General features: G+C 38.5%; 1 protein-coding gene across 1 annotated transcript in view; it reads left to right on the top strand.

The window, feature by feature from the left end:
- LOC136772941 (uncharacterized) overlaps positions 1–17,249 on the top strand; it is a 111,776-nt gene that overhangs the window by 212 nt on the left and 94,315 nt on the right. The gene's annotated exons all lie outside the window — the stretch shown is intronic.

Raw genomic sequence — 17,249 nt, 5'->3', positions numbered from 1 at the left:
AATGAAGTTATTGGAAAAAGACTATATATATATAGGACAAGACAAAAATCGAAATAATTTGGAAAACATAAGAGCAATCGGTGTTTATTATCCCCAATTATCTATAATTAGTTTGATGGATGGTACCGATCGAGCGTGCGCGATATTGTGGCCGAAGGTGAGCGAAGGTGAACGAAGGCAAACGAAGGTAAAACGTGAGTGGTCCTCGCGAGTCAGTTGGAGCGCGCGCCAGAGTCGTCGAATGAGCAAACGCGAGAGAGGACTTTCCAATGCGGAAAAGTCGCGGAAAGAACTTCGCCTCGAGATGATCGCAGATTACCGGTCGCAGGTCAGCCGCGACCCGAACGAAAGTGAGAGATACTCTCCGATCCAACGACTACGCTCCTATATCTAACGACTCCTCGATCTAGTGACTCTTTCATCCTACGATTTCCTCGTATTGTGTTTTTCACTGGATCATTAGTGATTCATTCCCCTTTAACTATGATCTACGACCTCTTTACTTCTCTATGCAATTTGCTCTTGTATCTTATATCTTTCCCTTTTTTTTTTATTTTGTTAAAATTATTATTTTTCATATTGGGCTGTACATAATTACTGAGATGTATTTATTTGCATTTTGTTTCTATAGGGTGTGCCATTTAAAATGATCTAGATCATGCACGTAAAATTCTGTTTATCTTTGTAAAACTCTGCAAGAAATATCCCGTTTTTTAGTATAATAAGATCTTTTTTTGGTACAAATAGAAGAAACTTGGAAAAGATGTTGGAAGAAAAATTGATATCTTTCAAAGTTTCACAGATAAACAGAATTTACATCCATGGTCTGTAGGTTGTTTCAAATGGTACAGCCTATATATATAGCGCGTCTCTTGATTTTTCGTTTGTTCTCCAGCTTCCGGAGATTTAAAGGGCTTGCGAAAGAATACTGGATTTGGGAAGGAACGTATCATTCTCGCAATCCGATTAGCCAGGCTAACAGGGAAAGTCAATTTTCGAACAGCCGTATCGAAATTGGGTACGATACGTGATGGTTCTTGCTACATTTGGCCCATGGACGATATATCCAGCAATCGGAGATTCGATATCTACCGTAAAATAAACTCAAAACGCACTCTCAATTTTACATCGAAATAATGTCACGTATCGCGTTTCCACTCGTTGCTCTATAGAGTTTTCCAGGCTCGTGGATTGGATAAAAGCTGAGCTAATGAGGGGTGGGATTAAAAAAGGAGAAGGCTGATAAAAACTTCCAAGTTGATTAAAAACTACCGTTCCGATGAGATTAGTAGCAAGTTTCACGGTGATAATTATATATGGCGTGTACATGCAGGAATCTCGGTTTTTCATCAAGCCGAGCCAAAGTGGATAATTTGATTTTGGAATTACGTCTAGTTTGCTGAAAAGTAGCGATAGCTGCAAAGTTCATTTTCAATGTTGAGCAAGCAACGAGGTACATATATATATATATATATATATATAGCTTTGTAATTTTCTTTCGCTATGAAAATATTATTTTAATAGTTGAACTCTGTTGGTATTTATTAATTCAATGATGAATCAAAGAGGAAGTTGTAAATCAAAATTGGCTAAAAAATTCTTCATGTATATAGATAACGTCGGAATTCAAAGGTCTATGGTATTACGAATTTAACAATTGGAGTGAAAACTCGTACAGTTAATTGACCTCGTGCGAATCGCAAAGTTCGAGCAATCAGTCGATATAGAGTACATAGGAAGATCCCACCTCTCCCTTACTCAGCTAGGATTACGTATAACCGCAACAAAGTCAAACATTTAGCTTCGAATCCTTGCAAGACTATATCGTCCAAACTTGGAATCTTCCACATCTATACCCTCGATAAATTGGCAATCAGGTCGACAAGATCGACGATTTAACAAACAAATAAACGATAAACTCTATTATTGTGGCATTTCAGCAAAGAAGAGAAAAATTATCCACAAACTGAAAAACCTTATTACACATTATTTTAAAATAAATATTACCCTTTATAAAATTTGTATTACGTTCGATCAAGCGTACACGCGTTGGAGTGATTATACGAGGTCTTAAAAATCCAAATTACCCTTTTGAAGGTAGCTTCTCGTCGCAATTAAAACGTGGCAAAGGGCAGTATTAATAAAGACGCGTAGGGGGGGGGGGGGAGGTGGCAAATAAGGGTCGTTGCTGAAACTCGTAAAGTAGCACACTCGAGGCAGAGGGAGATTTTCAGGTGGATGAGGAGAAAAAGGGCGATTGGGAATGGCAGTTAATTTTAACGAGAGTCGCGAGCGGAGCGTCTAAACTCGCGAGGGGTAAACGAAGGGCGACCATGAAAATGCCTCAGTAAAATCGTCGTTTTCTCTGCCTCGAATTAATTATCAGCCGAGCTCCCGGCATCGGCCTCTCTTTTCCGGTGCTTTTCGCTGTCCCGACGGAAAATCGTTTATTCCAGCCAGGCTGCTATTTCTTAATGGCCACCATTTGTATAGAAGACGCTCCTCTCCGCTACGTTCCATTCTCCATTCCGTTCCGATCCTCCAATGGCTACTGTCCATCAATCGCCTCTGCAAAATTGTCCCATCCGATTCCTCGACTCGCTTTAACAATCGGGAAATCGCTGCAAATTTTATCCTACGCGATTTATGGAACTTATTTATTACACCCTCGGGAGGCTGCGGAGGATCGATCTCCAAATGGCTGCTGCCATTTGCACCGAGACTTATTCTCCTTTACAGCTTCGAGTTAATTCAAATGTCATTCCTCCTGGCGTCCACTTTTATGAACAGTCGACTCACACTGCTTAACCTCCTCCAGTTCTTTGCACTCCACGTACATATTTACTATCTTGTTTTCCTTACACTAATTATTTGTTTCCTTTTTTATTCCAAAATATATCGAACTTTGGAAAAGAAGATAGTAAAATACCACAAGAATCAAAGCAAATTTGTACATTTCATTTGAAATATAAAGACTGTGCATATATTAATACGGTGACAAATGAAATGTGAATGAGTAACTGTATACATTCACGAGAATAGCCAACCAAAAATAACAAAAATTACCAATACAGGGCGTGGATATTACGCACATGAATTATTACACGTTCTTACCGTAATATCACTGTGTTGGGGGGTATACGCAAATAACGAATACCTGGACGTAATATAAGTATCTGTATAGATTACAAATTTTTACTAGGATGAAGCAGCGAAGCAAATGGGTAATGTAAACAATTGCGTTAAGACTGCATCGAGGTACGACTGTATACACAATTCGCCACCTTCTCAGACGCTAGTTATGAAACTTCTTACACAATGCTCGCTAATTAAGTGCATCGGAAGAAAGTCTCTCTCTCTCTCTCTCACCTTCTCACTTGCTTTCCCCATCCCAACTCGTCAGCGAAATCATCTCGCCAAATGAAACGCATATATATATCGCCCTCCAATCCTCGGGGAGCTCCTAAAGTACCACTCTGTAGGAAGCCCATACTCCGTTTTACGTTTGATCACGCTTCACGAAAGCTCTCATCCGCATCGTCGATTATACCACTACACGCTCGACTTAAAACCTTCCTGATAATCCCGTCGCTTCGCAATCAACGAAGCAGTAAAGGAGCTTGATTAAAACGATTGATTTCCTTGCGACACTTATGATGGAGGACTAAAATTTGTGTTTGATGAATTATTATGCACAAAGTGTATATATATATATATATATATATATATATATATATTGTATACTGATAAGAGAAACAAACCTAACAAGATTGGAGGGCAATTATAACGGTTGGAATTGTAAAGAGGGAGGATTTGATAAACGCGAAAGATGAAGAGTGGAGATTGCGAAATGATGAGGAAGCTGGAATGCGATAAGTTATTTCTCTTATAAATAGGAAAGTGCATAGCGTGTCTTGTATCATTCTTATAATAGGAAGAGAGTAGTCGCGTATCGTTCGATCGAAGCAACCTAACTATATTCTTGAAGGTTTTGTGTACGTACGCTGTATGCTATATGCTCCTCGACACGAATAGCGAGAGTCCCGGCAGCATCCGCATTCAACGACCGCCTCATTATTTATAATAAGCGATTGCCACATTACTCAAATGCTCAGGCGACTAACAATCGAATAATTACAACGATTTATCAATTTTTCGTTCATCCCACTCCGTGATTCTCGACCCCCTTTCAAGACGCAGTAGAAAAAGACGTCTTGGTGGACCGAACGGATATAGCTGGAGAAACAATTAACTTTTAAACTTTGCCATATCGTGCATTTTTTTACAATTGCAATTATATAATTGAAACAGTTTAATCGCTTTCTGCGAGACTCTGTAAAATAATCCAGTAATTGCAGAAATTTGTAACAAGTTTTTCCTGGATTCTGCGAGGAAGTAGGGTCTCTCTTATAACTGGAGTTGCGCTTGAAGGGGAGTCAGTTGTTTTTTGCTTGATGAGATTAGTTATTTTTTTCTAGGTAGTTTTGTTTTCAGTGCGAGCAGAGGAGAGTACTCGACGTGTTCTCAGCAGAATGACACACGAGTAGCCATTAAAATCTCGTGCTTCGGTGCAAACAGGGGTCTGCACGAGGGTGCTCGACGTAATTTTCTGGGAAAACTGAGACAAGAGGGGGTTGGAGTCGCGAGGAAAGACGAGGAGGGCTGGAAGATTATAAAGAGAGCATCGCTTGTCAGTCGAAGAGACCCGAGATACTTCTAATCTCGCCGGAAGCCACGCTTGGACGTCCAATGAGTGACTTCCGGTTCCGTCCCTTTTCACCCTTACCAAAGACTCTCTCGGTCGATTCCGAAAGTAATTCCAATTATAAAGGATAAAAAGTCATCAAACTTTACAAGAAACAAAAGTTAATTATAACATCGAACGTTAATTGTTAGTTTTGCTGTGATTATATTGATTTGAAGAAGCGACAGGCTTGGGTCGCTCGTTGTAAATCAAGCCATTCGATTATATTCGACGAGCGAGTCTCGTTTTTAAGTAAAAGTAACTTGAGAGCGCAGCTTCCATTCAGCATCGTCAACGCGCTGCAAAACTTAGTGAAAAGCGCGAGGTAGCTAAGGCAGCTACTAACTCGGCGCACTGGAAACTCTCTCCGGGCAAAACTTACAGCCATTCTCCGAGTCGTGGAAAATTATTAATGCTAGTTTGTATCTGGCGATGGCAAAAGTTCCATCGAATTTATTCCCGTTTCTTTCTTCGAATAACAATTTCCTTCGGCCAGCAGATCCACGAATCCATATCAATCCATTTTTATCTATTAATCTTCGCGAGAGGAGCTGCGACTCCTCAAGATTTTTGTCCAGCCAGACAGAAACAAACTCTGATACTTTTAACGAATCCTCTCCGTGCAAAATAAGAACAACACGCTTCGAGAGAGCGATGAATAAATTGCAATATTCCAATAGATTTTGTGATAGAAAATAAACGAATTAAAATACGATGGAAATTCTTACAATCTTCGTGTCCTCGTTATTTTACAATAAAAGTATATATAATTCCTTCGTTGTACAAAGGACTCCTCTCAAGAAAACATAAAAGAAACAGAATATAAAAAATAAAAAAATCACTGATAGAATTTTTTAAATTAATAATCTTCCAGCAAGAATATTCTTATACATATTATATTCCTACAAGATATATATTTCATTCTTTCGAGTTCTTAACGGAACGGAAGTGATAGGAGTATATCGCTGATCGAGCATAAAATCAAAAGGCGTTTGCAATTTGTCGACGATTGTTGTTTGGAATTATTTTCGCACATCGCACGGGTTGTTCATAATAGAGGAATTGGAAGTGTCGTAACGCGAGGGATCGAAGATAAGTGAAGCGATTCGAAGCGAGTAATGAAAACGGTCGGCGTATAAATGTAAAGCGGAGAGTGGCTTCCCATCATTAATTCCGAGCAGCGCGGAACAATGCGTTAGTGTTTTACCCACGAGATAGGATCGTTCCTCGAGCGCTTTCGTTTTTCAGGAAATTCTCTTTTTATTTCTGTCCTCCTCCCTCGTTCGATTGCACACACAGTATCTTTCAGCGTGTATATATAGTCTAGCTCTAGCCTCTACGGGCTCCACCCCCCCCCCTCCCCTGCACCCTGCACGTGGTGTGCTCTTGCGTGCGCGCGGCTCCCGAAGAGCAAATTTGCGAACGAACCATTCGTTCAACCTACTTTTGGACGGGCTCGATCCGCCGCGTTGCAATTGCGTCAATTAGCGCTTGCGAATTCCCGATGGATACATAGAGTGGCGCGCGGAGAAATAAGATCCTTGGAAGAAGCAACTATATAGAGTCTTAGGCTGCGGTGCAGAGGCGTTTACACGCTTGCTGTAATTTCGAGGTGGGGCGTAATTGATGGAAAAATGTGGGTGATTCAATGGGGGGTTATGAAAACGGAGGTAGGAATGGGTGAAGCAGCGCGACACGATGGACCATTAATTTGACGATTGGCGGAGCTGAAACGGAATGGGATTGGACTTGCTCAATATGGCGGATGGATGCCAGGCATCGTAATGCTGCCTCTGGAACAGCAATTCGGCCTTATAGCGTCCTTATCCGAAAAATCATGGCTATCTCGGAACGAGCGTCCCATCCACCATTTAATATCGCAATTCCTGCGGTAACTCGACGAGTTTATTCGCGTTTACCTTACATTTATACAAGATTCGTTTCACGAATTCTCCCATAGCGCAATATCATTGCGAGCACAGTTGCCAGAACAGTGCTTGGGTAATATTTCCTTGCTCGTAGTCTTGCTATTTCTCAATCCTTTATTATTATTAATAATAACAAGCAGCTCCTTCGCGTCCGTGTTAAATTTCATCCACCAGCGTCTAACCATAATTTCGCTGGATTAATTGAACACTATTTTCGTTCTATCATTTCGAATTGTTGTTTCATACTGCTTTAACAATATGCTGGAGCTTGTTTCATTCTGGTTTTGAATTCGATCGTTGATTATTGCGATTAATTATAAGTTTATTAATAAGTGTGATATATTAATTTTGTTTTTATTTATCAAGCTTTATCATTAACAGTAATTATATCGAGTTTTAAGATATTTTGCGATACCGGGGCTTTTACCAGGGACAATTAAATCGTTCCCGTGGCATATTAGGTGAGCTGCGAAAAACCAGTTAACACGGTGAGTTCAAAGTAGTTTTTGCTGGTATCCACGCAGGAAACTTGTTAGAGGAAAAAGGGGAGGTGGATTTACGAGTGTAGGCAATCCCGTTGTGAAATTTTCTCCTGGATTCTTGAGGATCGTTTCAAAGGCGAACTTTAATTAGCTGCTTTGTCTTAATCACTTCGCATTTTCGTTGAATTCATAAAGGTTGCTTGCATGCAAATTATACTGCACACACCTTAGCAACCCCTAAACATCAGACATTCTAATATTGTTATTATCATGACTATAAGAAACTAGATTAAAATAAATGAAATAGAATCAATTAAATTCTTTATTTTTCTTGTCTCCTTTTCGAATTCCAAATCTACCAATTTATCCAGAATTCGACCAGTGTATCGAATTGAAATCATATCGTAGACTTTCTGTATATATACATAACTTTTTCAAAGCGGAACTTGCATGAAAACAACTTTTTCAATTTCAATCCACAGTGGCTTTAGCGAATTTCCTATTCACCCGATATACCCGGTCTTTCTGCGATTGCCTCTATGGTATCATTGGACGAGAATTATCTTTAACCTAAAATTGTTTTTATAACTTTGCAAACACGTGAAAATTACTTTAATTTTATGTGAGAATTTTATTTTGGTATTTCATTTTTATATCTTCCAGTTTTGGTTGAATTTTGTATGATTAAATAGCAAATAAAATTTGTGTTGTAGGCTTTCTGGCCTATTAGAAAACGATTGTCATTGGTGATACCGAATCGTGTCTTCGTTTATCGACTATTTTATTAGGGAATTTTATAGCTAACCAAAAGTTCATCGCTGTCTCGTAACGCCAGACGATTCGCGTGATTTAAGATTATGAGTTTTCTCGTTAATTTCAGCGTTATTTAGCAACTGCCACGTTGGCATAGCGACGACATTAAGTTACATTGTAATGTACGCGTTCAAGTAGAGATGGCCAAGTTGTGACAAAGGGGGAAAAGAATAAATTTAACAACAATTAATAGTATATCGTATTGAAAAATGTGGTAACTTTAAAAGTTTATTAAAACTTTTATTTAACGTTTCATTTTTAATGTACCACAATACAATTGGCGCATGTGCTGACAGTTGTGAGAGATTAATATATAAATCTCGAATCTTTTGATAAATAATGAAACACGTCACTACACAAGTCTCATCAATTATTTCAATGACTTACACGTACTGCATGCTCACTCTATAATCGATCTTCATTCCCGATACCGATCGAAATTATACAAACTTGCACCGAAAGTTCATCGCCGTCTCGTCCGCAAAGCTCAGTTATCGACAGTTACTCGTAAGGTTATAAACTTTCTCGTGCGCAGCAAGTAGTTATTAATCTCTTCGATAGTTTTTAACCTAAACCGCATATAGGAACCGATCGATAAGAAACAAAACTTTCAGCGTCTGTTATTATCCTATATATGAAGACTGTTTCAATAAAGCAGGGAAAATGTTATAATGGAAAATGGCAAGCATGTCAAAACTATTATCGAACGTTACAATTAGCTCTATACTTTATATAGAAATTGTTATAATAAAAAATATCGACATTATCGTAAAGATAACGAATCTGTTATTGAATATTACAATTTTGTTTATCTTTGTGGGGTAGAGTGTAGAATACAGAATTTTTGCAGGAGAAACGGAAGGAATAAAAAAAGCACAGAGTGAATCGAGAAAACAAGGTATAATTACACTATAGGAAGAGCGAATATAGCCGATGGTGGAGATAATTTGCGCGAGGCGTCCATGTCTCCAAGAGGCAGCGAAAAGTTCATCGCTGTCTCATCAATCCAACGAGTGTCCATTCGCGCGATTAAGAGACCATCAATCCACGACAGGAGAGCCCTTTTGCAAAATGGACCGTGAAAACGATTCTTATCGTCTCTCTACTTTCCATATTATTGTTCTCGCTGGGTTATATTATCACCCATTACACCGTGCTCGACTGAAATGGGTCAAGAACGAAGGAAAAGGAACTCCATTACTGGACGACTGATTATCTCCCACGTAAAATGTCAACGGACCAGCTCAATTATTAAAACTCAATCAATTGTTATCATCGATAAAAAAATGGTCGGTTAATTTTCATTTGTTAGCCAGTCAGAGTGAATAATTTCAACTCTTTAATCAGTTTACGGTATACATAATGAATGGCTGATTATGATTGAATTATATATTTGTTGTTGATGCAATTTTATTATATCCTACTGATTGGCTGATTTGGAATCGTGTCAAGAACGGAGTTTCGTCGAGTTTATGCGGAGATTCGCCGCGAAATGTCACTAAATGAGAGAATGGATGGCACCTTCGAGCCGGATTATTATTACGTTCTTGTGCGAGCCGCGAAGGGAACGTCGCTCGATGGTATCCTCGCGAGTCATTCCTGGCTATTTTTCTCCTTACTCCTTGGATTTTTTTTATCGTTTTTACAGTAAATCAGTTATTTCAATCCAAACAGCCGGTATGAGTAATATCGTCATTGTGTCAGACACCTCGAGATTTATGAAATATTCCTCGTTCAGGATTATCAACGGAATCCATAAATGTCGCTCGCTGGACTCACCAAGATCCGTGATAAGTTTTCTATAATTGCACATCGAGACCGAGACGGGGATCGTTTAATCGAGTCGATGAAATTCATTAACGTCGTTGCGGACAATGATAAACTTTCAGATAGCGTAGTACGTCTGGTTCGATTGAATCGCCGATAAAAATTCAGTATTAATTTAGACACGCGTATAGATGGCTCAGAATTAATGACCGTTTCTTAGCCAATGCAGCGATTTTTCCAATCGTTATCTTCCATTCGATCTAACAAAGTCTCGGATGAATTTAGTAAGTTCGCGCGACAATTAATAAGAAGAATTTGTAATTTTGCACATTTTCAAATGGCATTGGGTTGTTAAATTGTTTACAAGTCACCGATGACTTTTGTAAGGGGGATATAGGAGAATAAAATAAATAAAACCAAACACGTATACGAGTCGTGTAGAATCATAAGGTGATGCGTAAACCGCGAATTGTTGAATCGTTTGGAAAATATCCCGAGTTGAGGAGGAAATGTAGTTGTGGGGATACATAAAATGGTATAACTGTTGAATATGTTTTTGAATGAGAGATTTTACAGTTTCTGGAATCCTTTGGAATATAAATGTCAAGGTTATAAAGTGGTCATCTGTAAAATGGTAATTGTTAGGATTGTTTGATAATTTATGGGGGGCGAGGAGGAGGAAGGGGGAGGGGGGGGGGGGAGGGATAGGGAAAATGGTAATTGAGATTGTTTATAATAGAAGAAAGGAAAGAGGGGACTGGTAGGAAGTGGGTCGTGAGAGAAAAGGAGAGAGATATTATACATACAATGCTAATAGCATAAAGATGCATTGGCAGTTATTGGACCAAAAGTGGGAGTCGAGTCCCACGAGATTCGACGTCGTTCCGGACATAATGGATGGGGACATCCAACACTGACATTTCGCCCTTGTTCCAAAGCCACTAGAAACTGGCCAATCCTCGCTAATAAGCCACCATGCGGCAAGATCATTAGCTTCGCTCATCTCTCGAATTATCCCTTGCCCAATCATTTATCTCCGATTGAATCATCCGCCAATTACTCATCGACTAAATCTCGTTATCTCTCCCTCATTCGCGAGGCGTAATACGTAAATTATTAAGGAATAAAACTCTTTGTTTCTCGAAAAAGTGAGAAATATATAAAATGGCAAAATTGTCTGCAATAAAGGGAAGAGCAATTTGAAGAATTCCCGGGGAGAATCCTTTAACGATAGCATCCCTTTAAATCTGGAATATCGTTGGAAAATTTCGCGCGTGGCCCAGGTGAGCAAAAGGAAGAACGCGGTCCATGCGGGAAATTCCGATTGGTTATCGATCTCGTCTTTGCATAATGAATGTCAATAACAGCCAGTGCACCCCCTATTTTATTCGGATATCATTCCTCTTTCACTGTCATCCCGCAAATTTGATAATAGCACCGAGCAAATTTTTACTGCGATATAAATTTTCATGATTATATGAACGCCGATCGACGACAATGGAGACGATTTGACGTTGAATGTGAAGAAAGAGCTGGAATTTTCACTGATTGGTAATTAAAGCCTACCGATTTCTCGTTGGAAAAAAGGTTTGCATATACTTTTACCATTTTTTTCTGCATTAAATTTCCTCGAGTGTATCTCATGGTGGAGGACACAGGTAAAATTACTATAGAGAAGTACAAGATTGTAGTTGGGGTATGATTCGTTGCAAAAGATAAAATGTCAATCGGGGTAAACCGTCATTAGAGCCATAAATCATTAAGATTAGCTGGACCAGCGTAGCCATGGATCACGCTCGTCAACTTTTGACATACATTTCGTGATCTGTCGTTGATCGAAACTCTGTAGGCATTCATTGTAACCAGCACTGATCCGTGATCACGAATCTACCAATTAGCGTTCGGAGAATCCGCAGACCGATAATCTCTGACGATTCTCTGCCTCGTTAAATAATGCTAAATTATTCTGGCGGGACCATATTGCGCCATGCAGCCCGGACGAACCACGAAATTTAGATTTTTCCCCTCTGACTATGGTAATCCATTATTAACCGACAAGCCGGAACCACTTTCGAATACAATTAATTAGCTTTCTCCAATCGGGTAACAATATCCATGGGAAAAATTGCACCGAATCAATCAAGAATGCAAATTCTTCGTTTAGTCCTGATTCCGATCAAGCGATGTCGATCGAGGAGATTTTACCAATTTTTCTATTTCCCTTAAAATTGCTCGTAACATTCTAAGATGTTCGTGAATTATTGCAATATTGAGAAATAGCGGAAAAACAGAGTCTGGACGAAGAAAAAGTGAGGGAGAAACACGCGAATTGCGGCAGCGAGTCAACTGTTGTCCGACGATTTTCGATTTCCGAAATCGAATCGAACGGCCTCCACCAATCAAGGTCGTCGATCACGTTGATATGTAAAATCCTATAGTTAACCACAAAAAAAAATTGGATCCACCCAAATCATATTCCAACGCGTTCCACGAAAAATTCCAAAATTTCTCGTTGGTATAAAAATAAAGAAAATTGTTTCCGACCCTAAGACTCCAGATCCTTTTTGAAGTACAAATAACGTTTACAAAAATTCCAAGTTTATTGGAGGAAAATTGATATTGCGATTGCTCCTTGTCATCCATGGATAGTTTAAAATTGTAAGAAAATTTGGGGTGGAATATTGGGTCTACGGAGTGCAAGGTTTGGAAAGTGAAGAATTCGTTTGGTGTGATGCGTAATCTGGTCGGTGGTAGAGCGGTCTAGAGATGGCGAGTCGTCGAGGGCGGCGAAGGATGTCGGGTAGACGTCGAAAGTCTCGTCGTCGAGGCTTTCTCAACGGTTTTATTATCTTCTACCTGCAACTCTTGAAGCAATGTCCGTGCCAACCCATCACTAAGATAGCAAAACGCGCTGGAAGAATTTGGCACTCCATGTCCGAAAGGGAGCGCAACAAATACATTCGTGCTTCTCATCGGAAGCGCAAAAGAGGCCGATAGTGGCCCTTCCACCCTTCGGCGATTCATACCTTCGTCCTTCAATCACTCGACAACCTCGTCAATTCTTTTCACGCCTAATCGAATCTCAAATATGATCAATCAAATCTTTTCCCAAGGTAACTCATGTTTTTTTATAATGCAACAGTATTTTAATCAACCTCTTCCCCCCTTGTCAGATTTCGACATTGATCAATCAAAAAGTTTCCTTGATTTCATTCTATTTCTATTTTTCTTTTTTCAAACATAATTGCAATTTTTTTTTTTCAGTAATCGTCATAGTCTTCGTTTCATTGTCGTTGAAGAGATATTTCTTCTGATTGGAGTACTTCGAGTGAATAAAGCATCGGTTTAATAATCGTTGTTTGTAAAGAGAATATTTATAGTCGATTAATTGTATCTTTTTCCGAGGATGTGAAACCATAATAGACAAAATGTTGGATCGTTTCAATGTCAAGTGGAAAATATTTCGAGAGATTGTTGAAAGTTCATCGTGAAAATATCTGCATGGTCTAGCTCGAAATGCCTTGGATACGATGTATCAAAGAATGAATGGCTCTGCAGCATCTAAAACGTAAGGTAAAACGACTTGAGATTGTAATATCGCGTCTCTCCTGATACTTATTTCAATTTTAATTAAACGCACTACGTCAGCCACCTTATTCTCGGAATGAATCGCATTAGACTACTAATTCCCTATCATCCCTGAGACTTTGGGGAATAGTTGTACTTTACCTTGTAGTTCATGACTACGCCAAAAGAATCTTTATAAAAATGACTGAGACATGCGTAAAATTTACAAAGGAACGTGAACAAAAATATAATAAATGTAATTCACATCATTCACCAAGCATGGGATTTCTGTTCGTTTAAGCTTTTAATGTAAAAAATTCAGGTTTGGAGTGTACAGAGAATATTCTTACAGAGATTATTGGCAGTTTTCTTTGAAGAGCTTAAGTGAAGAGATGTAAACGGGGATGAAGGACGATCGAGCTACAAAAGGATGGCAAAGAATGGGATTGTCGTGAAAAATATAAACCTGTGAAAGGAGAGGGAGTGGGCGACGAAGGGAAAATTCCCAGGAGAAATGCGAGCAACAAGGAAACTATGAGAATTCACTGAGCTTACCTGACAGCGTGAAACGGTTCGATGAAAACGCGTCCATCATGTACACTATCCACTTTTTATATATCATTGTACCACGCTTTCCTACAAATATTTTGTTATCTGCATACAAAGCTTTCTTTGTCAAAATTTTCATTCCTGTCTCTTGAATTTTTTATAGATCCATTTTTTTCGATAACAGCAGGAAAAATATCCAATTGAAAGGACATATTTCACAAGCAAACGAAGAATTTGCTACAAAGTAATACGATGGATGGCTGGTAAGAATCTTCATCAAGTGTAAAAAAAATTGTGGTCGTTTTATAAGGTTCCTCGACGATTCTCTTCCAAGACTCACTTTCTTACCCGGCGTGATGAAAACTAATTGTTGGGTCGTTGTGTCCTTTCTCTTTTTTCCACTAACATCTTACCACGTTTAATCCAATCATCAATCGTGGTTAAATCATTCCTAACCACCGTCCTGACCATTGGGAACTTTACTAGCGATTATATAGTATTTTTTCAAATTAATTCCTTCCTTTGATGAAAGTCGAAAAAGTAAGTGGGGTTTGTAGAATTATATAAAATTAGATCGTGGGAGAAGCGAGTTAGTGACTCAAACGTTCCAGAGTCCTTTCTGCTTGTTTCAAACATGTTCTTTATGTATGTGTGTGTGTTAAGTTGAATAGGCGAAGGATTTTAATAGTAGCAACAAATTAGGCGAGAATAATCGATTAACCGTCATTTTCTTTATTAAATGTCGTGAAAGTGATTCTGAGAGATGAAAAGTGTGTCATAAAGTTCATTCTTAATATTTAACCTTCTAATGGCTATTAAACACTGTCAACACCTGGTGATTAGGGATTCCCCCTCCTCCACTCTTTAATTATCGTTTTCCTTTTCTTCATATTTCGCGACATCGTTTGAGGCGTCAAATTTCTCATCGAGAGTCCAGACTATTATTTTGGAGAAAATTATCAAGAAATTGTTCAATAGTTAACCCTTGTTATTTTCGTATTCAAGAACTCTTTAGGGAAATAACAAAACAAATGTTAATATTTTTAGTAAATAATGCTTCCGCAACACCTTAAAGTATACTGATTTTCTCTTTGTCATCTCCGAAAATTTCATTCGACCAATTTTAAAATTTGCACGACTTCTTAAACAGAACTTTAACCTGTGAGATATTCATAAAGCATGTGCTTTCCTCAAGGAGTCAAGGATCGTCTCTCGAAAGGCTCTTTAAATTTCAGCATTAGAATTTTTGCGAAACAATTGTTGGAAAATTCTGGAGAATACACGTTGACGTCTTGAGTACATATTTGATTTAAAAATGGACGAAAATCTTCCAAATTGTAGCCGATTGCGTTGAAAATGGAGAATACGTAAATTATTTTCTAGCAAACCTTTTCAAGCATATTGTATTCCAGGCACGCGGCGCGAGTCCAGCCCTCCTCTTATCCTATATACAAACTTTATATACGAGACAGTCAATGATATCTACGAAATATTTCATGAGAGAAGAATTAGCCTCTAAGGAAAACTTGAGTTGTTGTATTATAAAATTGGATGAGAAAGGCTACGTTACCGATAAAGTCTATTGTAAATGTTTTTCACCTCGAACAAAAAGGCTTTTCCTCCATTTTTATCAAGCTTTTAAGATTCCCTGGCCGTAAGCTTAATAGCCCGTAGCAATTAAACCGTATTATATATTTTTTGGAACTTTTTCTTTGCACAGTCCCTTTGGGAATAAGATCTATTTTATCTACTAACTTTATAACGATTAATTAAATTTATTAACGTACTGATTAGCTGACTTTGTGGCAAAGCCAATCAAATGCAAATGTATGTATGCATGTATGTAACTGTAAACTTGCTTTGCAAAGGGGTTAGATTTGAATACATATAGCCAAGTGGCCTGGTAGGCTCTCTAGGTGGGGTGTTCCAGTTGGGTAATTGCAAGAACCGTTTCATGGAACGATACAGTGATGCTGTATAATACTGTGAACGAAGCAAGAAAAGTTCGCACAGCTAAAACGTAAACTGTGCAAAATCTTGCACGGATCAAAACAGTCCTAGTCAAAACACAGCAAGAGAAAAAAGACAGAGTAATCATACAGTCTTTACTGCAAATCATAATATTGTAAATTATTGCATCCGCTTTAAAAACTGATGAAACGAGTATATATATAGTGATAGACTAGAAGGGAGGAAATAATAAAGTTAATAGAGGAGAGATAAAAGATATAGAAGAAGGAAAATCTTGCTTGACTGATAAAAACTCACTGTCGAGTGGAGTGGATGCTTTTAAGTGGACAATTACAGAAATGCGAAGATAAAAATGGAAAGTGCTGAGATAAAGGTAAATAGGCAAATAAATAGATACTGCGGAAGGTAAATGTGGGAGTAGATATAATGACAAAGGATATGCAAATGCTGAAGGGGAAATATACAAAGTGAAGTGGATAGTGGTGAAGGTTAAGACACAAACTACTCCAGGATAAAAGCTCGGTTTAACAAAACAAAGGTAGGTAAATAAAACTTATTTGGCATATAAGTAAACGGGAGGAAGTTGGTGCGGTATTTTATTGCTTAAATGTCTGCTTTTAGAAAAAACCACCCACCTATTTTATGCCTTGGCATCTTTATACTTAAGTAGGGCATTTTAAAATTCGTTCCATGGAATTTTGTTATAAATTGTTGCAAGAAAAAGGAGTAACTTATGATTTTATGATTTATATGTATATTATTGTATTATAAGTTGTATGAATAAAGAGTAGGTCGATTTGAAGAAAATCGCTTTTGGCTTTTCCATCGCAATGCGGTGGAAGTTGAGGACGCGCGGAGTATCGCGGCTACTCGGTCCATGAAATTTATGCAAAGCGTGACAGTGGGCACATTCAACCCTTCGCAACCCCTGCTCCTATCCTCGCTCACAGAGAATCGTTTTCCTTCTCTCAATTCTCTCTCCGCTTCCGTACACTTCTGTCCACCTGCACCACTTTGTCTCCATCTCTTTCATTTACATCAGCCTCATCCGTCCTATTTTCCGCTTCTGCCCCAAAACAGCAATCCTTTAAAACTGCTCGTTCTATCTCTCTCCAATTTTCCTCACCAACCATCTAATCCTAAAATATGTATCTTCACTATGCTTCAGGCTTACCCCCCTGTCCGATTCCCCTCTCGTTTCGCTACTCCAAATCCTGACACGAACTGTTTCTGAAACGCGAGAAATAGTTTGCAATTTTTCTACAGTCTTTTTACAATTATTAAATAAATAAAAATATCAAATGTTTTATATTCCTTTGGCTTTAGTCAGACTCTCAACGAATTCTCTGAAATAATATCCAATTAAGGTATACATACGAGAAAGGTTACTCTTGTTTAAATTGGTTGGTTCATCGAATTTTCCTAAGT

The sequence above is a fragment of the Prorops nasuta genome, unplaced genomic scaffold, assembly GCF_024137725.1.
Source record: "Prorops nasuta isolate Cenicafe-Biocafe unplaced genomic scaffold, Cenicafe_Pnas_1.2 PNAS00004, whole genome shotgun sequence".
Taxonomy (NCBI): domain Eukaryota; kingdom Metazoa; phylum Arthropoda; class Insecta; order Hymenoptera; family Bethylidae; genus Prorops; species Prorops nasuta.
The sequence above is the reverse complement of the archived record's forward strand: the minus strand, read 5'-3'. Positions and strand labels throughout refer to the sequence as shown.